Below are 22884 nucleotides of genomic sequence, written 5' to 3'. Positions count from 1 at the left end.
TAGAGCGCGAACGGAGGCTTTCAGACAGTCGTTCTTCCCGCGAACCATACGCGACTGGAACAGGAAAGGGAGGTAATGACAGTGGCACGTAAAGTGCCCTCCACCACACACCGTTGGGTGGCTTGCGGAGTATAAATGTAGATGTAGATGTAGATGTAGATGTAATGTCTTAGTACGCGCAGTTTATAATTTTTTGTAGCATCTGAACATGGCCAATGTAGATGAGGCCACATGTTATTGGTTCACAAAAAATGATCGTATCAATAAGTGCACAAATATTATTCCTCATTGCGCTTCCACTTTTGGCTTCCAGTTCACCTCCTCAGTAGGCTCTAACGTCGGTGGTACACGATAACGATAGTTCTCTAATTGGTTGTATTCCCTACACTCGATTTAATTCATTACTAAGCTCATGCAGTTCATTACCTGTCCATAGATGAGTTCTGCACATCCGAGACATTGTCAGCTGCAGAGAATTATCTGTTAGACCAACTTAAGAAATTTAAGACTTTTGACAACATAGCCTGTTATTGAGCCGTGCTGCGGCTCGCGTTGATGCCATGTGGAGGTTTCTGCAAGACCGTATCGTTTAGTTGGCGTGGTTGTGTTGTTTGTCTTCTTCTCGTGTTAACTGGCGCCTCTCGGTTTCGTAACTGTTGCCTGTCCGCTAGTGGCAGCAGCGGCTCTTATCGATACGTAGTTCTGCTGCCCTATCTTTGGGGCCACCTCGCCCTTCTTCCGTGTGGTGTGAGTGTGGAATTCGGTTGGGGTTGCAGGAGTAGCGAGGCCCGCGCAGAGCGACAACATGCCGGGACCGCTGGTGGCGTGTATGGACGGCCGGATCGAGGGGCTGTGGTCACGAGGGTGCACGACCTCGTCGAAACCTGATCCTGCATGTTTATGTTGAGTGCATCGCAATTTGCGTGGAGAGACCTCCACCATTATGAAATCTCGCGATTCCCCAGTGACTTGGGTTCGTGTTGCTGCTCGTAGTGTCGCCGGGGCGAAAAGCAGTGAGTGGACTACCTTGGGAAGGCGGATCTGATTAACCTTCCTGAGCTTCAAATTACTATATACTATTTTCAGCTTCTTATATTGTTAAGTTCAACCAGCGCTATTTTTCTGCATAGTGGCAGCTAACGCCCCAGTTACCTGCCCCAGGGGTTAGTGTATGTAACGGCAGTGTATATTTCCTTGCCTTCCCGCCTCTCTCCGATGAGGCGTGTAAGTTTGAAAGCTTCGTGAATATAGGTTGGGTGGCGTTCTTCTACCTTGTCCTGGGCACTCTAAGCACAGTATTGTGTTGGTGGAGCCCAGACCGCCGGTTCTGGCTTTAGCATGATTTTACATGTTGCATTTGTTTTGTTGGATGTCAGACAGACTCCACAAGATTATCATTAGTCGCTCATTAGACTGCCACTAGTCCGAGTTACCATCTTGTGATTTGAATGCAACTCTTGTCTGCCTTTCTCTTAGCTCGCGAAAGTGTTTTTGGTGTGACCTATTCAGAGGTAGATTCCTGGAGCCCCATCTTTCACTGGCTCTTGTATTTTATTTTATTACTGTATTATTAAGTTACCATCATTTGTCTCACCTGTTTGGTATCTGATTTTTTTTTGTTTTTTTAAATTAACTTTTGCTATGCCATTCGCCGTTTGACAGTATATTTGTTAAATTGTTTTTAATTGCCGTTTAGGTGTTAAAGGCCTTCAGCCGTAATTGTGGCTACTTGCTTTAAAATTCTGGTTGCGACCACATTGGGTTGTTTTCAAAAATTATTTGCTGTTTGTATTTTATGTATGTTTCTTTAATTTTGGTATAATTGCCATTCTGGCGTTAAAGGCCTCCAGCCATGATTGTGTAATTGTGATTAATTGCTTTAAAATTCCGGTTGCGACCACATTGGTTCGTTTTCCAAAATTATTTGCTGTCCAGGCGTCTCTGAGTGAACCAAAGCGATGTTTTCGGACATGGAGTAGATACAGAATGACCAGGAACTGTCAATGACATGCCTCGTTCAGGCCGCCGTAGGGTATTACTGCAGTGCATGACGCTACCTACGGATTATGGATCGGAGGAACCCTGACAGCAACGCCACCATGTTGAATAATGCTTTTCATGCAGCCACAGGAAGTCGTATTGCGACTGAAACTGTGCGTAATTGGCTGCATGATGCGCAACTTCATTCCCAAGGTCAATGACGAGGTCCTTCTTTGCAACCATGACAGCATGCAGCGCGGTACAGATGGGCCCAACAACATGTCGAATGGACCACTGAGGATTAGCATCATGTTCTCTTCACCGATAAGTGTCGCATAGGCCTCCAACCAGACAATCTTCGGAGACCTGTTTGGCGGCAACCCGGTCAGACTCAACGCCTTAGACACACTGTCCAACCGAGCGAGGTGGCGCAGTGGTTAGACACTGGACTCGCATTCGGGAGGACGACGGTTCAATCCCGCGTCCGGCCATCCTGATTTAGGTTTTCCGTGCTTTCCCTAAATAGCTCCAGGCAAATGCCGGGATGGTTCCTCTGTAAGGGCACGGCCGACTTCCTTCCCCATCCTTCCCTAATCCGATGAGACCGATGACCACGCTGTCTGGTCTCCTTCCCCAACCAACCAACCAACCAACACACTGTCCAGCGAGTGCAACAAGGTGGAGGTTCCCTGCTGTTTCGAGGTGGCATTATGTGGGGCCGATGTATGATGCTGGTGGTCATGGAAGGCGCCATAACGGCTGTACGATACGTGAATGCGATCCTCCGACCGGTATTGCAACCATATCGACAGCATGTTGGCGAGGCATTCGTCTTCATGGATAATAATTCGCGCGTCATTCGTGCACATCTCGTGAATGACTTCCTTCAGGATAACGACATCGATCGACTAGAGTGGCCAGCACGTTTTCCAGACATGAACCGTATCGAACAGGCCTGGGATAGATTAAAAAGGGCTATTTATGGACGACGTCACCCACCAACCACCTACGCTGAATCGCCATTGAGGAGTGGGATAATCAGGACCAACAGTGCCTTGATGAACTTGTGGATAGTATGCTACGACGAATACAGGCATGCTGCTGGGTATTAGAGGTACCGGTGTGTACAGAAATCTGGACAATACCTCTGAAGGTCTCACTGTATGGTGATGCAACATGCAATGTGTGGTTCTCAAGAGCAATAAAATGGTTGGAAATGATGTTTATGTTGATCTCTATTCCAATTTACTGTACAGATTCCGTGTGCCGCTACCGCTCATGTCCGTACACCGTCTTAGGTACTCTTACGATGTACTCAACGAATGTGACGAGAAGAGTGTAAGATTTTACCACTTAACTTTACTGATATTTACGGCCGGCAAGAGCGTAAATAGAGCACTTATTTGGCCGATCAGGCACAAGAAAACATCATGATCATCTGTGGTATCTGGATGAATACTTTCTTAAAATAATTCTCTGAAGTCTGATTATTTAACAGCGCACACTCACCGCCTTGTTAATATAGGATTACGTGAGGCGCTTTTAGCATTTGTTAAAACTGAGATCTACGTGGAGCTTTCGTACTGACAAAAAAACGTAAGCCTAATCTCAGGGATTGTATTTCATGTCGTCACATGTAAATATTGCTGCACGATATCTTCACTATAGCTAATTTAATCAAAAGAAACCTTGTACTGCCGGCCGAAGTGGCCGTGCAGTTAAAGGCGCTGCAGCCTGGAACCGCAAGACCGCTACGGTCGCAGGTTCGAATCCTGCCTCGGGCATGGGTGTGTGTGATGTCCTCAGGTTAGTTAGGTTTAAGTAGTTTTAGGGGACTTATGACCTAAGATGTTGAGTCCCATAGCGCTCAGAACCATTTGAACCAAACCTTGTACTGAAATAAAGTGTTTCTCTCTTTCTCAAAGTAATAATCTTCGTCGTGCCGAGAAGCGGCCAATATTTGAATTAAGTGGAATGTTCTTTTTACTTTCATACAACATACAATAGTATATTCACTTTCTTTTCCTTAATAATTATGGTGAGATTCTCTTAATGCGTCCGTTGATGATGGAGTGGTCGATTGTTCGACCGTTCTTGTCGTTTATCCAGCGTGTTGAAAAACTTACAAATAAAATTTTTATTTCTGCATGAAGGTCACTCGGCATATGAAGAATAAAATACACAATCAGCATAAATTATCATATATTATTTAACATTTACAACTTACAATGCGAAAAGGCCGCCGTAGCGTGTATTAGCTTCGAGACTAGAATAGAGAGTGGGTAATAACCGCTGGTCTGTTTAGTTAGCGAGTAAAAGAATAATCTATTTATAGAGAGATACTATACAGTTATCTTACAGAGTCTGTTTGTACCATTATTAATTCATTTTATTATAAATTACCATGATGAGAGCTGATTGCACGCGTTATTCTGAGGTTTTTACTATTATCATTTTACTTTGTTTTGTGTCTGATTTGTCGTCTCTCGTTTTAATATTTTGTACAGTATATCGGTACATCCGGAACTCTCGGAACCGTGGTGATGCAAAACTTTTTTGATGCCTGTATTATCGCGATCTCGACTGGTCATTTTAGCGTAAACAACTCTCTGATACTGTTAACATTACCCTATAGTCGTGTGATCAGAAATCCATATCTTCTTCCAGTTTGGACTTTACTAACACACTCAGTCTGCACTGAATCTCTGCAATGAAGTTTTTCTACTGCATTGAGATTTCTAATATCCCTGGTCCCCGAATCATAGAATACTGCCCCGTCATCGGCTATGCGATTTGTTTCTCGTGTCATCTCCCAGATTCTTTGCCAATGGAGAGATCAGCATCACACTTCCAATGACGAGAGACATGCCCTGTGAACAAACCTTAGGTGTCTTTAATGTAGCTGTTTGCCTTTTAGAACCTCATGTCGTTAAAAACTGATGATTTTTCCTTCTTTCAGGGACCATGTCTCACCACAGGGCTTCTCAAAGCCAATGACAGAACGATTGTGACTGCCTGTAGCTGATGTCTTCGGCCACCAATGACGTTGTTATCCATGCTACACGGAATTCACTTTTTCATAGGATATCTTAGAACTTTTAGACACATTAACCGGCAGTGGCAACGCAATATTTGCCTTTCATTGTCAACTATTAAGCGGCTACTACATAACTGATAACAGAACAGCGCGGGATCACACGTTGTTTTGTGGTCCGCACACTGACACGACTGCAACAGATAGTGAGGGTGTAAAGTTGTTTACGGTGCCTCATGCAGACACAAGGCTCTACATGTAGTGCGATATTACATTTATTTTATTAGGGAATTAAGCTAATAATTAAAACAATAAAACAGTGCCTCCCAATTTTCATTATATCCTGGAGGAGAGAATGAGACCGAAATTACTTAATATGGTTTCTTGCTTAAAGCATTACTTATGGACGAAATTGATTTTTAAGTCATTTCGCTACAAATTGTAATAATTATGGTCATCAAGATACCGGTGGGCGTTAGAGTAGCTCTCTGCTTTGACGAAGGGTGCCAGAGGCGCAGGGATGCATTCCAGGGAGGTATTTGGCGGCTAGAGCTTCTCAGGTCTAAGAGATACGGAGAGTTTCCTCAGGATTCGCTTGTGTGACTGGCATAGCTTTAGAGTGGCATTCAAAATAAAGTGTAGTTTACCGCTTTCAATATGGAACCGAATTTTTAAACTGGTCGCAGCTGTATCACTCAGCCTCACTTTTGGCAGTTTGAGGAGCACTCAGCAAGTAGCGTCCCTCACAGAGGTTCTCCAGGACAACACTGTCGGCGCAACACAGCGAGATGCTATGGCTTGCAGGTTTGGTAACACGACGTCATACTGCATTGTTGCTCCACAGTGTAGGCATTCTCAGTTTCGCTCATCTCAGCGTCATAGGGTCTTCATTCAGAAGAATTTGCAGGTTTTATGGACTCACTGCGTCTCTAGTTAAGTGACATAGTGAGGATTCAAGCTTGTGAACTCGATATTAGATTGACCCTTCCCTCCCCATTTCAGTGCATAATATTCGTTTTTGATTGATTTGTAAATTTGGAATATAGAATATACGTCACTTACGTAGTTGCTTTTTCTGTTTTTCCGATTGATATGATTGTGTTAGTGCTGACACATGGTACTTACTGGCATTAAGGGAAGCGTGAAAGGGAGGACCCACCAATATAACTTTCTTTTCACACGACCTTTTCATTTAACACTGTATAAACTGTGTTTTACAGATAATCGAAGCATTTAACCATAAAATTTGCTTCAGCAAATGAACAAATTTGCAAAATTCTTCGCACCTTAAACCATAAATTGAATGAGCTTTTAATCTTTGCAAAAGAAATCTTAAGTGCTGTATTGCAAAACAGCAAACAATATGACAATGATTACAAGACGGTAGCACCTGCGCCCCGCCCGTTATCGGGTAAAACAGCGGTGTTTAATACCGCGCTGGACACAGTCTGTCTTGTTAAATGCTATTCTGCAACACATGAAATCTATACAAGCACCACTGATGACAAGAGGGATTCAATTACTCAAAATAAATGACTTAACTTTTAATCTGAAAGCTGTATGTCGAAACGTTCGGGGTTAAGATGCGTACCTGTGCTTAAAGGTTAAACACATTAGCAAACAATATGACAATGATAGGGCTTACTTCAAAGCAACAAACGTCTTAATTTCAACCGGCAACCAAGGGGGGACAGGACCACAACCCGTCCTTCTTACAATTGGATAAAGCCTAGTGACAGCTGGCTGTTAATATTTTCAAGGTTAAACTGATTGTTATTTATTAAGACCGCTCACAAGGAACGTATTAAAACGACACTTGTGAACACTTATTACAAGAGACCTCACTCGACGGAACCAGCTGAAATACACGATCCAAATAAAATACACCAATAATGACCCACTCTTTCAAACATAGAAACGAACAGCAACAGGTTGTTCAGATTATAACTAATGACTGTGAAATGCAATGACAATCAAACAACTCAACCGTTTAACAGCTAAATCTAACCACAAGGTTCCTATTTTGTTTAAAGATTACCTGTGCCTTAGTACAATTGTTCCGTCTGTATTTACGACCAAGAGTTGATTAATTAGAACATTAATGATCGGGTGCAAACCAGAAAGGAAGGGCAATACAATAGCGGGACAAATTTTCAAACGACAACTAGTGTTTTAGTACAATACTACTGCCTATATTTACTACCAAAGAGCCGACCAAATAAAACTCAGGGGGTCGGGTTGTTGTTGTTGTTGTTGTCGTCTTCAGTCCTGAGACTGGTTTGATGCAGCTCTCCATGCTACTCTATCCTGTGCAAGCTTCTTCATCTCCCAGTACCTACTGCAACCTACATCCTTCTGAATCTGCTTAGTGTATTCATCTCTTGGTCTCCCCCTACGATTTTTACCCTCCACGCTGCCCTCCAATACTAAATTGGTGATCCCTTGATGTCTCAGAACATGTCCTACCAACCGATCCCTTTTTCTGGTCAAGTTGTGCCACAAACTTCTCTTCTCCCCAATCCTATTCAATACTTCCTCATTAGTTATGTGATCTACCCATCTAACCTTCAGCATTCTTCTGCAGCACCACATTTAGGAAGCTTCTATTCTCTTCTTGTCCAAACTATTTACCGTCCATGTTTCACTTCCATACATGGCTACACTCCATACAAATACTTTCAGAAATGACTTCCTGACACTCAAATCTATACTCGATGTTAACAAATTTCTCTTCTTCAGAAACGCTTTCCTTGCCATTGCCAGTCTACATTTGATATCCTCTCTACTTCGACCATGATCAGTTATTTTGCTCCCCAAATAGCAAAACTCCTTCAGTACTTTAAGTGTCTCATTTCCTAATCTAATACCCTCAACATCACCCGACTTAATTCGACTACACTCCATTAGAACTACTGACGGCCTTGGGAGAGCCAGTCCTGACACAACTCTACCATCTGGTGAGCAAGATGTACGGGACAGGCGGAATACCCTCAGACTTCAAGAAGAATATTATAATTCCAATCCCAAAGAAAGCAGGTGTTGACAGATGTGAAAATTACCGAACTATCAGTTTAATAAGTCACAGCTTCAAAATACTAACGCGAATTATTTACAGACGAATGGAAAAACTGGTAGAAGCCGACCTCGTGGAAGATCAGTTTGGATTCCGTAGAAATGTTGGAACAAGTGAGGCAATACTGACCTTACGACTAATCTTAGAAGAAAGATTAAGGAAAGGCAAACCTACGTTTCTAGCATTTGTAGACTTAGAGAAAGCTTTTGACAATGTTGACTGGAACACTCTCTTTCAAATTCTAAAGGTGGCAGGGGTAAAATAGAGGGAGCGAAAGGCTATTTACAATTTGTACAGAAATCAGATGGCAGTTATATGAGTCGAGGGGGCATGAAAGGGAAGCATTGGTTGGGAAGGGAGTGAGACAGGGTTGTAGCCTCTCCCCAATGTTATTCAATCTGTATATTGAGCAAGCAGTAAAGGAAACAAAAGAAAAATTTGGAGTAGGTAATAAAATTCATGGAGAAGAAATAAAAACTTTGAGGTTCGCCGATGACATTGTCATTCTGTCAGAGACAGCAAAGGACTTGGAAGAGCCGTTGAACGGAATGGACAGTGTCTTGAAAGGAGGATATAAGATGAACATCAACAAAAGCAAAACGAGGATAATGGAATGCAGTAGAATTAAGTCGGGTGATGCTGAGGGAATTAGATTAGGAAATGAGACACTTAAAGTACTGAAGGAGTTTTGCTATTTGGGGAGCAAAATAACTGATCATGGTCGAAGTAGAGAGGATATCAAATGTAGACTGGCAATGGCAAGGAAAGCGTTTCTGAAGAAGAGAAATTCGTTAACATCGAATATAGATTTGAGTGTCAGGAAGTCATTTCTGAAAGTATTTGTATGGAGTGTAGCCATGTATGGAAGTGAAACATGGACGATAAATTGTTTGGACAAGAAGAGAATAAAAGCTTTCGAAATTTGGTGCTACAGAAGAATCTTGAAGATTAGGTGGGTAGATCACGTAACTAATGAGGAGCTATTGAATAGAATTGGGGAGAAGAGACGTTTGTGGCACAACTTGACCAGAAGAAGGGATCGGTTGGTAGGACATGTCCTGAGGCATCAAGGGATCACAAATTTAGCATTGGAGGGCAGCGTGGAGGGTAAAAATCGTAGAGGGAGACCAAGAGATGAATACACTAAGCAGTTTCAGAAGGATGTAGGTTGCAGTAGGTACTGGGAGATGAAAGAGCTAGCACAGGATACATTAGCATGGAGAGCTGCATCAAACCAGTCTCAGGACTGAAGACCACAACAACAACATAATTAAATCTTTCAAATAACTTCCGGGAATTCAGCCAGGTAACACTTTCAGCGACCGCCGATATTTCGGCGGGAGAACACCCCGCCATTTTCAAGGCAAACTGCAACGGGCAGGCGACGTACATGCAAATTTAATACCTCGGTTCTCGGACCCAAGCAGGAAAGATAACACACACACACTGAACACTAGTGCCACCAAAGATGGCCAAAGTCAGAGCTATCGATAGTGAGACTATGAATTCGCAGGTGAGGTAGCATTGAGTCTGTCCCTCTGTTTCTTGACAAGGGAGAGAGCCGGATTCCAAACAGAGTTTAAACAGAAACCTCCATCCCTGTTAACAAGGTTGCTCGCTAATTTAATCTCAACTGCCTCCCGAATCACACTGTCCCAATAGCTGGACGTGCATGCCAATATCTCGGTGTAATTATATAACATGGAGTGACCAGTATCCAAGCAATGTTCGGCAATAGCAGATCTATTTGGCTGCTGTAATCGTGTGTGCCGTTTATGCTCAGTACATCTGTCCTCCACGGTCCTGATAGTTTGACCAGTATATGCCATGCCGCAGCTACAAGGGACACGATATACACCCGCCTTACGCAGTCCAAGATCATCCTTAACGGAACTCAAAAGTGCTCTAATTTTAGATGGAGGTCGGAAAACACATTTCACATCGTATTTCCGTAAAATACGACCGATCTTATTGGACGTGTTTCCTACGTAAGGCAAGAAGGCAGTAGACTTAGGTGTTGACTCAGAATTATCATCAATCACCTGATGTACAGTTGGTCGATAGCGCAACGCACGTTCAATCTGTCTATCACTGTAACCATTTTGACGAAATGTAACTTCAAGATGGGACAGCTCAGCTGGCAAAGTCTCAGCGTCAGAAACGATATGTGCCCTGTGTACCAAGGTACGAAGTACCCCTTCACGCTGAGCCGAATGGTGACAACTATTAGCTTGTAAGTACAAGTCGGTGTGAGTACGTTTCCTGTAGACTGCATGTCCCAATGATCCATCATCCTTCCTCCTAACCAACACGTCGAGAAAGGGAAGGCAACCATCCTTTTCCACCTCCATCGTAAAACGAATGTTCGGGTGGATCGAGTTCAGATGTTCTAGAAAGACATTCAAATTCTCCCTACCGTGAGGCCAAACAACGAAGGTATCGTCAACGTATCTATAGAAACAGGCGGGTTTTAAAGGCGCCGACTCCAATGCACGTTCCTCGAAGTCTTCCATAAACAAATTTGCGATCACAGGAGACAACGGACTACCCATCGCAACTCCATCTGTCTGCTCGTAATACTGGTCATTAAATAAAAAGTAAGTGGATGTCAACACATGCCTAAAGAGATTAGTTAAATCAGCACCAAACCTCGCTTCAATTAACCGCAACGAATCAGACAGAGGAACACGAGTGAAGAGAGAGACCACATCGAAACTCACTAAAATATCAGAGTCATTCAGCCTCAGTCCCTCCAAACGACGTAAAAAATCAGCTGAGTTCCTGATATGATGTTCACACCGTCCTACTTGTGGACTCAACAGAGATGCAAGATGCTTGGAAACACGATATGTCGGGGCGCCGATGTTACTCACTATAGGACGGAAAGGAACCCCTTCCTTATGAACCTTTGGAAGGCCATATAACCTAGGGGGAACCGCACTATAGGTGTTAAGCCTCTTGATTGTGTCCTGCGACAAACCACTTTTCTTCAGGAGGCTGTTGGTCTTTCTCTCAACACTTTTCGTGGGGTTAGCATCGATTCTGCGATACGTTGAATCAGATAGTAAACGTTGCATCTTTTGTACATAATCATGTTTATTTAAAACAACGGTGGCATTGCCCTTGTCAGCAGGTAAAATAACAATACTGGGATCAACCTTGAGAGAGCGTAAAGCAGCCCTCTCTGCTGCTGTTACATTACTCTTGGGTGGACGAGCCCTAGTCAAAACACGGCATGCCTCCCTCCTAACTTCCTCTGCAGCGTCAGGAGGTAGTTTGCAAACTGCCTGTTCAATTGAACTAATAAAATCAACTACCGGGAAATTCTTCGGAGTGGGTGCAAAATTTAATCCTTTCCCTAGCACGGATAAGGTTGCGTCGTCAAAAGATTTCTCTGTGAGATTTATCACAGAACGTCGAGATATAACATCCGACTCCGCGCGATGAAAACGTTCAAACTTTGCCAAATGCCGGGCAGTAACGGAGTTGTACTCCCAGTCAGCTATTGGGACAGTGTGATTCGGGAGGCAGTTGAGATTAAATTAGCGAGCAACCTTGTTAACAGGGATGGAGGTTTCTGTTTAAACTCTGTTTGGAATCCGGCTCTCTCCCTTGTCAAGAAACAGAGGGACAGACTCAATGCTACCTCACCTGCGAATTCATAGTCTCACTATCGATAGCTCTGACTTTGGCCATCTTTGGTGGCACTAGTGTTCAGTGTGTGTGTGTTATCTTTCCTGCTTGGGTCCGAGAACCGAGGTATTAAATTTGCATGTACGTCGCCTGCCCGTTGCAGTTTGCCTTGAAAATGGCGGGGTGTTCTCCCGCCGAAATCTCGGCGGTCGCTGAAAGTGTTACCTGGCTGAATTCCCGGAAGTTATTTGAAAGTTGTATACGCCAGGAGAAACTCAGGTCTCATAATTAAATCTGTTTGCCCATCTTTTAGATTTGAAATGTTACTGGTGGTTGACACGCACTGAATTTCTAAGTTTGAAGAATTAGAACTGTGAGACTGAACATCTATAGTATTATTACTTAAACTACTCAAATCGTCGATTTCATTCTTTGCACTTCGCAATATACTGTTTGCAGTTTTTCGCGGCATTTTCATAAGTCAAATGTGGACATAAAATCAAACAAAGACAAAGCGGGCACAAAGTGGAGCAAGTACAATGACATGGAAGAGTAATAAATTGCGATAATCTGTGAAAAATTACGCATTGCACCAAATTCAAATTACACTTAACACTGGATAAGTAAGGGCAGATATGTAGCTGACTACTTCTCAAAAAATTATCAAAATTACGATCCTGGCGGATATCGCCAAGTGTAGCTTTCCTGTATTAAAAAAAAAAGATAATTTATTTAATATCGTATCTCATGAAAACCGATAAATTTGTGACGTAAGCAGCGCTACGCCATGGCCCTGTGAAATCAATCTGAAAAATACTTACGTCATGATGGTGTCGCCGGATAACGCTGTCTATATATCTGCTCGTGAATGGCACAGTTTAGTGCAGTGCTGGCCTATCTATTAAGACTGGCCTATCTTCTAAGACTGGACAAATTTTGTCTGAGATCTGAATCATTAGAAAAACTGACTTTGCTCATTTACATAGCTGCGCAACTGGTTTTCTGATCACTAAATGATGCATGACTATGATCCGAGGAAACTTCTGAAATATTTAAATTTAAATAAATGACTGGATCGGGACTGATAATGACTTAAGGCAAAATTATTCCTTCCTTATTTTGTTGACTGGTAAAAATTATCGTATGAAAATCTTTTACATTATTGAAAAAGATCTGCAACCCATTGTATGAAAAACTGAATATTACATATCTGGATCGTCTTGTGCTGACGAATCACAAAAAGATTGAAACAAATTCATTTTAACATCTCAGACAAGTGCCTTAACTACGCGCATGCCAATAAAATTAATAAAATTTACCTTACAATACATGGCTATGAAGTGCGCTGTACCAGCGACAGACTACAACTGCGCTGTATCAGCGAGGGACTGCAACTGCTGCCGGGACTGCTCAGACCTGCGACTCAGTTGCCGCAAAGATATTTCTGTCACAGGCAGCGTGTGAGCAATAGATCGAAGTTACATTTGTTCCAGCAGGGTGGTTAAACCCTTACAAATGATTCAAATGGCTCTAAGCACTATGGTACTTAACATCTGAGGTCATCAGTCCCCGAGACTTAGAACTACTTAAACCTAATTAACCTAAGGATGTCACAAACATCCATGCCCCACGCAGGATTCGAGCCTGCGACCGTAGTACCACCGCGGTTCCGGAAATGCAATCCGAAAACAAAGGAACTAGGTTACAGTTCACTTGCTAGCCCACTTCTTGAATACTGCTCAGCAGTGTGGGATCCGTACCAGATAGGGTTGATGAAGAGATAGAGAAGATCCAACGGAGAGTAGCGCTCTTCGTTACGGGATCATTTAGTAATCGCGAAAGCGTTATGGAGATGATAGATAAACTCCAGTGGAAGACTCTGCAGGAGAGACGCTGAGTAGCTCGGTACGGGCTTTTGTTGAAGATTCGAGAACATACCTTCACCGAGGATTCAAGCAGTACATTTCTCCCTCCTACGTATATCTCGCGAAGAGACCATGAGGATAAAATCAGAGAGATAAGAGCCCACACAGAGGCATACCGACAATCCGTCTTTCTACGAACAGTACGAGACAGAGGTACTCAAGGTACCTTCCGCCACACACCGTCAGGTTGTAACGCCGGAAATGCATATCCTCCTATTTCCATCTATTGTACTATTATTTTTTTTCCTTGTTTTGTTGCCTCAAGATATGACATTTCTGTCTCTTTATACACTCCTGGAAATTGAAATGAGAACACCATGAATTCATTGTCCCAGGAAGGGGAAACTTTATTGACACATTCCTGGGGTCAGATACATCACATGATCACACAGATCCGGAGATCTTGCTGGCCAGGGTAGTTGACTTACACCTTCTAGAGCACGTTGGGTGGCACGGGATACATGCGGACGTGCATTGTCGTGTTGGAACAGCAACTTCCCTTGCCGGTCTAGGAATGGTAGAACGATGGGTTCGATGACGGTTTGGATGTACCGTGCACTATTCTGTGTCCCCTCGACGATCACCAGTGGTGTACGGCCAGTGTAGGAGATCGCTCCCCACACCATGATGCCGGGTGTTGGCCCTGTGTGCCTCGGTCGTATGCAGTCCTGATTGTGGCGCTCACCTGCACGGCGCCAAACACGCATACGACCATCATTGGCACCAGGGCAGAAGCGACTCTCATCGCTGAAGACGACACGTCTCCATTCGTCCCTCCATTCACGCCTGTCGCGACACCACTGGAGGCGGGCTGCACGATGTTGGGGCGTGAGCGGAAGACGGCCTAACGGTGTGCGGGACCGTAGCCCAGCTTCATGGAGACGGTTGCGAATGGTCCTCGCCGATACCCCAGGAGCAACAGTGTCCCTAATTTGCTGGGAAGTGGCTGTGCGGTCCCCTACGGCACTGCGTAGGATCCTACGGTCTTGGCGTGCATCCGTGCGTCGCTGCGGTCCGGTCCCAGGTCGACGGGCACGTGCACCTTCCACCGACCACTGGCGACAACATCGATGTACTGTGGAGACCTCACGCCCCACGTGTTGAGCAATTCGGCGGTACGTCCACCCGGCCTCCCGCATGCCCACTATGCGCCCTCGCTCAGAGTCCGTCAACTGCACATACGGTTAACGTCCACGCTGTCGCGGCATGCTACCAGTGTTAAAGACTGCGATGGAGCTCCGTATGCCACGGCAAACTGGCTGACACTGACGGCGGCGGTGCACAAATGCTGCGCAGCTAGCGCCATTCGACGGCCAACACCGCGGTTCCTGGTGTGTCCGCTGTGCCGTGCGTGTGATCATTGCTTGTACAGCCCTCTCGCAGTGTCCGGAGCAAGTATGGTGGGTCTGACACACCGGTGTCAATGTGTTCTTTTTTCCATTTCCAGGAGTGTATATTGTAATTGTTTTACTGTTTGTATATATATATTTATGCACTTATGTCGATGTATAATTGGTTTGTTTCGTAAATATTATTTGTATTTTTGCGCTGGGTCTTGCCTAGGGAAAACTGCTATCGAACGATTACATCGATGGGTCGTGTGAAGAATCAAAGTGTGTAGGATCTTTGGTAGCGTTAACTCTGCTGCGTGGAGCGCGGGCAGAGCAGTGGAGTCTGGCTGGAGTAGCGAGTGGAGCAGGTGTGTGGTGTGAAGCTCCCGCGAACTCTACAAAAAGCTTCCAGATGATACAAAACGCTACGTAGGAAGCAATTACAGGACAATAAATGATTTCGTGGAAAGAGTGGAGGACGAGGTCAATTGGCGCAATTATCGCGACAGTGGTAGAGGCCGTGGTAACAACAACGGGTACCACAGCAACCACAACAACGATAACCATGGGAATAATGCATACCGCAACCATGGCAGCAATAACAATAATGGTTCGGACCGTAATAACAATCGGTACAATGCAAATAATAACAGGAATGACGGAAACCAGTATCATACTAGCGTGATACGGGCTGCGCAGAATAGTAATAACGCCAGAGGGCGTGATCAGCCGCCTCAGCAGCATCCGAGGAGCGTATCTGCTGGGACGAGACAGGGAAACCATTAGCCGCGCCGGTGAGGGGCCGACCGGGCGTGGAGAAATTTTGGCGGCCCAATAACAGGAGAAAGGTGTCGTCGTTATGAAAATTCCGTATGGAATAATCAACGGCGGGAGAGTGTGCCAGTGTTAAGAGAAAGGAGTGCGCCCACAAGTAGTAGATCAGCTTTAGACACGGCAGTAGGAAATACATTCACTGTCAGTGAGAACAATTTAAGTAGTGTTCCGGAAATCGATTATAAAGTGGCAGCTGTAATACCCACAGCGGAACTGGAGATTGAGTTTAAGAATGATTCGCAAGTGTTGAGAGAAGATCAGATGTCGGATAAAACGTCCGCCATCGAGCGAGGGGATGCAGAGAGGGATGAGGTCTGGTTAAGGCAGTTCGGTCGCTTATACGACGAACTAAGAGATTATAGGGGCCTGTATGGGAGAAGTGTTTATGGGGAGCACGTGCAGGATTTTCAGCGTCTCGTCCCGCAGGAAGATAGTGTTTGTGAAATGATAGAAAGTTCTGGCCCTAACCGGCAGACTTTACTAGAAATAGTTGATGTTAATGGGGAGCACGAGCAAGATTCGTCGTGTCTCGTCCCACAAGAGTTGGATGTTGAAGTAGTAACGGAAAGTTCTGGCCCTAACCGGCAGACCTTACCGAAAGTCGTAGTGGTAGAAGTAGCCGACCCATCCGAAGCAAACCTCCAGTTTAAATATTGCGAGAGTATTAAGGAGAAAGATTACGAAAATTTTAGTGATAGCCGGACACGATTGGTAGAAAAGCATATAGATTACGGCGTGTATGAGGTTAGAGCTGACGTTATGCGGTCAGACGGTAGCAGTGTGGGTTGCGCAGATCCAGAGGAAGTAATTTCAGATGCGACTGGGCACATTCCTCCAGGTAGATTGGCAGATGAGATCAATCTGGCCAAAGAGGAATCAACAAAGGTGACAATTAGTGAATTGATAGCAGAGCAACACTCACTAGTTGACAAGTTACAGCAAAAGGTCCCGGTATTGGAGGCGAAGCTACAGACTAAGCCTCAGGACAAACTTGTTGAAATTAAAACTGTATGTGAACAGAGGCTGAAAAAGCCGCCAGACAAGCCGAATTTAGGATCAAAGCCGGATGGTTTTTCCTGGAATGACCTGGATATAGACGAGGATTTCCTGTGGGAAAATAATGAAACAGTCGAGGACAAGTGTAGACAGATAGTAGTGTCTGTTAATATGCACGACCTACAACTAAACGTGTTGATTGACACCGGTGCAGAATTGAGTGCTGTATCTGGGAAAATATTTGAGTTACTGAAAGACAGACCCGGCATCGTAGTTATGCCAGTAACAGGAGTGAAAATTATCGGTGCTACTGGGAAGGCCAGTAAACCGGTCACAAAACATATTTTTGTCAACTTCGAGATATGTGGGGCACGATTTGAGCAAGAGTTTGTCGTCGTGCCAGACTTAACTACGGAAGTAATTATCGTGTTAGATTGGCTATTAAACTACCGTGCAGTGATTAATTGCGAAAGCAAAACTTTGACATGTACGTCCCAAGATAAAACAATAGTAGTTAGTTTTGACGAGGCAGGAGACGGTGTGCATAGGCAATACCAGCCTATACACATTGTTAACTGGCCGAATGGTATTGACGTAGGTATGAATTTGAACTACTGTAATGTGAGGAATCTCGGCATTGACAATAGTGTAGAAAGTGATTTGGAAAGTATTGTAGACGGTGTGTCAAACGTAACACACGAACAAAGACGAGGCCTGTATGAAGTAATAATGAGGAATAAGAGTGTGTTTTCAGACAAACCGGGACTTGTGGAAGGATATAAATGCAAGTTGCATGTAATTCCGCACGAACCATTCTTCGTGAGACCGTATGCTATACCGCTGTCCAAAAAGGAAGCAGTGCAACGGGAGATAGATAAGATGATCGAATAGGGAGTGATTGAAAGAAGTACGAGTCCATACAATAACGGTTTGGTCATTGTAGCAAAACGGGATGGTAGTGTGCGTATTGTGATTGACGCACGCACGTTGAATAGGATCGTTCAACGCAAAACAGACAGACCAGAGAGTATGGAGGAGATTTTGCAACGTTTTCATGACGTTAAGTTCATGACTAGCCTCGATCTGACGGCTAGTTACTGGCAAATAGAACTCGAAGAAGAACTGCTGGTATTACGAAAGACCCAGAGAAATTAGAGGCAATAAGGAATTGTCCTCCACCCAAGTCTAGGTAACAGTTAAAAAGTTTTCTAGGGCTCACAGGATTTTACCGTAAATTTGTAAAAGGACAAGTGTTTAATGATGAAAATTTGAATAACCTCTTACGCAAAAATGTTCTGTTTGTGTGGACTGACGGGTGTCAGACCGCTTTCGAGAGATTAAAAGACGAGTTGTTAAGATGTAACATACTATTTCATCCTGATTTATCGCTACCCTTCCACCTGGGAACGGATTCGTCGAATTACGGGGTGGGGGTAGAACTGTTCCAAGAAGTTGGTAAAGGAGAGGATAAGGAACACCGGACGATAGCGTTCGCGAGTCGAACTTTATCAAAAAGTGAGCGAAACTACACGATTTGTGAGAAAGAGTGTCTCGCTATCGTGTGGGGATTCAAGAAGTTCAAGGGTTACCTATGGAACCGTAAGGTGATTGTTCATACGGACCATAAGGCGCTCACTTATCTGAAGGATTGTAAACTACTTCACGAAAGACTGACTAGGTGGTCGTTGTATTTACAGCAATTTAACTATGACATCTGTTACGTAAAAGGGACCGACAATTGCGTAGCGGATGCGCTGTTGCGGTTGCCCGAGTCTAATGAAGGTCTATTGAAAGATGAGGCAGATGGAGTGGTCAAATTGTACTAATTTAAAGAAGTTGAGGGACGTAAATTAATAATGAACATCTGTAAGAATCTACGTCGTCATCAGAACGAGGATGGTTGTTTAAATATGGTGAAAACCCGATATGATGAAACGAGTCCAGAAGGAGAGAAATTAAGGAAGTATTACAAGATATACGATCATATCTTGTACATACGTAAGGGTGAAGATAGTAATATTTGGCGGGTATGCTGGCCCACCAAATACGTCACGGAAATAATAGACTACTACCATTTGGCGTATGGTCACTGTGGACCAAAGAAATGTGCGGAAAAGCTGAGTGAAGTAGTGCATTTTAACAACATGTTAAAACGAGTTACTGACAGAGTGAAAACTTGCGATTTATGTCAGAAGGTGAAGGTTACCAACTGTACGAGTCGTGGTCCTATGCAAAGTATAAGGCCTAACGACACCTTTGAGTTACTGTGCGTGGACTTGTACGGAACTTTGCCCAAGTCATCAGGAAACTTTGCCTACATTTTAGTAGTGCTAGAAGCTTTTTCCAAGTTCATCAAACTATACCCGATTAGGAAAGCTACAGCCAAAGCGGTCTATAGCAAGCTTGTGAGCGATTATTTTGTTCATATTGGTAAGCCCAAGGCGATTCTATCAGACAATGGGGCACAATTTACTTCTAAGTTGTGGAATGAAGGCATGGAAAGTAATGGGGTCGAGGTGATCCATATTTCAGCTTATTGTCCGGCTGCGAATCCCGCTGAGAGGTATATGCGCGAGCTAGGCCGACTGTGCCGTACCTATTGCCATCACAACCATAGGGCATGGGGCAAATATGTAGCAGTATTTGAGAGAATTATGAACACCTTGAGACATGAACCTACGGGATTTTCTCCAGAGGAAATCCTGTTGGATGACAGAAGTAAAAGTTTAGTGGAAGAGATAATCAAATTCCCTCCACGCATTGACATTAGTATTGGTGTGAAAAAGGATCGTTTGCGAGAAGTAATGAAGCTAAAAGCCGATGCTCGCATACGTCGTCATGACGCTAAAGCGCGTTTTGCTAAGTTTGCAATCGGAGACTTAGTACTTGTAAAAGCTCATGAGAAATCGAGCGAGTTAGACCATGAAATCTCTAAATTTAAGTTTGTTTATAATGGACCATATAAAGTCATTGGTATACCTCACACAAATGCTTATTGCTTAGAGTATCCAAGCTCTGGAAAACTATTAGGTATACGGAACATTGTAGACTTGAAATTGTACCAACCTAGGATCGATTAATACCACACAATGGGTAATTTATACAGTATGTAAAATAGAGTGTAAGATTTAACGATTTGCTAGATTGCCATGCTTTTGACTGACCAAGGTCATTAAAGAAGTTGTAATTAATAAGTAATTAGTTGTGATTAATCAATTTAATTTTAATCCATTTAATCATGATGTAATCAACTGAAAAATCCAAGGTGCTAGTTTAAGTTTTCAGCTGAGTCACAGTAGATTAAGGAATGTAAATATGATTTTGTAAATAGCTGTAAGATTTCATAAATATGTGATTTACTAGTCATTGCCGATGTACTTAGACGCTGTTTTAAGTTTCAGGCTAGTACATGCGTGTGATGATGGACAGTGTTGAGTTATCCACTGTGATAGTGTTTATGGACTCCTTGAGATTACTCGGGAGTGAGTTTTTCCGAAAGAATTCAGTGAAACGGACGTTCTGGAAACGCCGTCACAAGGGCGAGTGAGATCAAGCGTGCCGCACACGCGGGCGCAACAATACTGGCGAGGCGAGCCGCTGTCGGCTCTTGTGCCGCTGTTGGCTCTTGTGCCGCTGTCGGCATTCTTTGTACTTGCGAGTACGGAAGGCGGAATTGTTTTTCTTCCTGGACAGCTGAAAGAATTCTGCTGTTAATATTTATGTTTTTGTCGATCTGCTGTACATTATTTTCTTGTTTAGCGTTAAATAGATTCTCGTGACGAGAATATTAATTATGAAAAGGTTATATAAAATGTGTAGTCTATTTAATTATTTATTTGCGTATTTTGATCTACCTGTTTTTATGACCATGTACTCTAATTAATTTTGCAAATAGTATTCCATTTCTCATAGTGTTACAAATTTTAATGATTTTGGAATAGATAAACCATTTTCTATATTTTCTATGAATTTTAATATGTTGTCAACCTGTTTTATTTTGTGCAAGATGACAGAGTGGAATAAGATTAGGAGTGTCTCCACTCAATTATTATGGTCTAAAAATTGATTTATGGTCAATTAGACGAATGCTAAATTTTGTTGATGTTTTGAGCATATGCATTTCCGCTGTTTCTTTTTTGGGACATTTTCTGAGTCAGTCTACGTTACACGAACATCCTCAGACAATGTGGGGCACGTGTAACGCCGGAAATGCATATCCTCCTATTTCCATCTATTGTACTATTATTTTTTTTCCTTGTTTTGTTACCTCAAGATATGACATTTCTGTCTCTTTATATATTGTAATTGTTTTACTGTTTGTATATATATATTTATGCACTTATGTCGATGTATAATTGGTTGGTTTCGTAAATATTATTTGTATTTTTACGCTGGGTCTTGCCTAGGGAAAACTGCTATCGAACGATTACATCGATGGGTCGTGTGAAGAATCAAAGTGTGTAGGATCTTTGGTAGTGTTAACTCTGCCGCGTGGAGCGCGGGCAGAGGGGGTCTGGCTGGAGTAGCGAGTGGAGCAGGTGTGTGGTGTGAAGCTCCCGCGAGTTGCCGCGCTTTCGGGGTTTGGCAGCATGTAATTGCGCTCGACTTGCGATGATAGTTTCTGACATGGTGTCGCGGACGGGAAGCATTAGCTGGCGCACATCAAGAGCCCGTTTCGTCTGGTGACCGTGTCGAGAAGAAGGCGCGCCAACATCCAGCTTCTGCAACAGCGACGGCCGACAATGAGTGACTGTCGCCACCTCCTCGATCGACGGCTTCAAACCTTCAATCAACCAACAAGGAAGACTGGAAGCACGTAAAGTTTTAGATCTGTATGGCAGACCTCAGCTTTTCAAATTGTTCCATTTGCCTCGCAAAATTACAGCAACTTAGCATGAACCTTTGTTGCTCATTGTCCCAATTGCATTACCAAGCAGGGTCCCTTCCTTTTCCGAAATCAACCCGAGTGTCGTTGAAATTCAAACGCCAGCATAATTCCATTTCACTGCTTTAACTTCAAAGTTCACTTAAAGTATTCATAGCTGGCTACAATACTTAGATTACACAAACACAAATTAAGAGTCCTAGTTTTGTTACCATATTTCAGCTTACCTGTGACTGCAGCTCAGCTTGGTACGTACTAAATTTTACTATTGTTAATTGTTCAGAATCATTTAATTCAAGTTCAAAGCTAAATCTCTTATTTCTAAATTGCGTAGATTCAAGTAGCTTTTGAAATGATTGTTGAGGTAGTCCAAGACTAACCGTATTTTACTGAATCTCGATGTGCTTAAGAAAGAAAGCTTCTTATTAATTTCAGTCACTAAATTAACTTTCAGTTTTCCGGTTTTATTAATTCTTTTGCTAAATTGAGTCAGAGTGCAGCGATAGTTATTACTTCTGACAAACTTTCAGTTTTCACACTACACGTGTCAACCTTCAGTTGCCACGCTTCTAGTGCTAATTATATGTGTAATTACCTTTCTTTTTCAGTTACTATAGTAATTGTCCTTAGGACTGGCGACCGTAATATCCCCCAAATCTCAAATATCTAATTACCGCTAGTTAATTGTTAACGTAACGGCCGCACATTTACTTTCTTCATTAACTTTACCCCTTTTCAAAATTAATTTCCACCAGTTTCATTTGCATTTTTCCTTTCATTTAGATGTAACCCTTTCCTCCCTCTTTACCGACAGATTAACTTCGGTGACGATTACTTTTTCCCAAATTTCCATTAGGTGCACGCGGTTTAATTTTTCACTGTCATTAAGGTCGATAAGTGAGGGGGAGGTTACAAGGTGGCTTGCGGAGTGTGGATGTAGATGTAGATGTAGATGTAGACTGAAGCGCCTAGAACCGCTCGGCCACAACGAAACCCCTTACAACTCCAACTGGTGGACGTTTGTGTCAGTACTACCAACACAGACAACCACATGAGCAGCAAGGTGCTTGATTGTGATCCGTCGATCACCTCGAACGAAGGTGTCTTCACGTTCCAACATTGCAGGGACCACAGCTTTGTGCTGCCCGCCGGCACGGGAGATATGAGACAGATTTGCACACCATTGTTGTGGT

This window comes from Schistocerca americana, chromosome 3 (genome assembly GCF_021461395.2).
Source record: "Schistocerca americana isolate TAMUIC-IGC-003095 chromosome 3, iqSchAmer2.1, whole genome shotgun sequence".
In the NCBI taxonomy this organism is placed as follows: Eukaryota; Metazoa; Arthropoda; class Insecta; order Orthoptera; family Acrididae; genus Schistocerca; species Schistocerca americana.
Note: the sequence above shows the minus strand (reverse complement) of the source record.